Source organism: Juglans microcarpa x Juglans regia, chromosome 1D, assembly GCF_004785595.1.
Source record: "Juglans microcarpa x Juglans regia isolate MS1-56 chromosome 1D, Jm3101_v1.0, whole genome shotgun sequence".
Classification (NCBI taxonomy): domain Eukaryota; kingdom Viridiplantae; phylum Streptophyta; class Magnoliopsida; order Fagales; family Juglandaceae; genus Juglans; species Juglans microcarpa x Juglans regia.
Genome location: NC_054594.1, coordinates 12,345,898 through 12,347,522, shown reverse-complemented (window position 1 = coordinate 12,347,522; position 1,625 = coordinate 12,345,898). Strand labels below are relative to the sequence as shown.

Genomic DNA, 1,625 nt, shown 5'->3' with positions numbered 1-1,625 from the left:
ATGCAACCAGAGAATGCTGCAAGGAGAGCAGGATATGTAATAGGTATGGATTGTGTCATGATATGTCCAGAAACAGCTCATTTGAGAGGTAAGAAGTTTTTCACTCCCTTTATGTTCGATGAATTGCCGCTGAGGTTTTTTCCTTCAAAGGGAGTTGATGTTAACTCACAAGGCGATGTTGGTACTCCTTTAATTTGGACTACTGGTCAAGGAAAATTGGTTTCAGATGAAATTGTAATAAATCTGTTGTCCAAGCATCTTGAAGCTGGTTAAGCGAAGGGCAAAACTGGCTTCATTCTTGAAGGTTTCCCTCGAACCATAACACAGGCGGAAATTCTAGAGGGAGTAACAAATTTTGACTTGGTGATCAACCTGAAGCTTCGGGAAGATGCGTTGCTTGCAAAGTGTCTTGGAATAAGAATATGTAGTGATTGCGGCGGAAACTACAATATTGCATGTATCGATATTAAGGGTGAGAATGGAAGCCCTGGATTGTATATGGCTCCACATTGTGCATCAAAACTTTTCACTCGCTCTAATGACACTAAAGAAGTTGTTAAGGAACGACTTCGTGTATATAAGAAAATGACTCAACTTGTGGAAGAGTTCTACTGTACCCGTGGGAAGTTGTTGGAACTTGATCTACCAGGAGGAAACCTAGAATCCTGGCCAAAGTTGCTTCATGCTCTGAATCTTGAACATGATGACAAACAGTCTGCATCAAGTGATGGAAATTTTTCATTTAGTGGGTCTTGTCTGATCGCACCAAGGTCGTCGTAAAAAACTTCGTGTATAACAGGGGAGGGGACATGCCGAGAAAGCAGTTTCAATTCTCATGTATAAGGGGTCAGATGATTTTTTCGGGAAAATGACGAGAAAGAAAATTTAGATAAAGAGGATCGATAACACGACAGGCAGGCAGGTGACTTTCTCTAAGAGGAGGGGGGTTGTTTAAGAAGGCTCTGGAGCTCTCAACTCTCTACGATGCTGAAATAGCACTTATATAGTCTTTTCCTCTACTGGAAAACTCTTCGACTACGCCAACTCAAGTATGCAGCTGGTAATTGAGAGGCATGATCTCCATTCAGACCAGAATCGTGACAAAACGAACCAGCCACAATCTGTGAAGCTGTAGCTTTGGAACACCACCTACACTTTGTTGAGCAAGGAAATTGTGGAGAAGACTCATGAACTGAGACTTTTTGCCCCTCAGTTGTTTGATGATATGCCTGAAAAGGCTCTGCAAATTGATGACATATATGCACCCCAACTCAAAAAACTAGATCTCTTATATGCGCTGCATGACATAGAGGACCAGTGTATGTCAATACAGAGGAGGCCAAACTTAGAAATACTTGATACGAACCTTGCTCCTCAGCTGCTTGACTTTTTGCCACTTAATGTTGTTTTTATGCCCTTTGATAGAAGAAGGGAGTAGGGGTCTAATATTAGAGTGCTACAAAGGATTGCAGGTGTCATCAAAGATTACTTTAGTGCACTCAATGAAGATTCGTTGCACAAAAACTTGGTGCTTGTATATGAGTTGCTGGAGGAAGTCATTGATTTTGGCTTGAGGTTGACTGATGAGGAAATTGAGTCACACGTGTGTGCAAGTAATGCATCAG

At 41.7% G+C, this 1,625-nt stretch overlaps 1 pseudogene; it reads left to right on the top strand.

The window, feature by feature from the left end:
• Positions 1 to 780, top strand: LOC121264698 (annotated as a pseudogene).
• Positions 781 to 1,625: the final 845 nt, after the last annotated feature.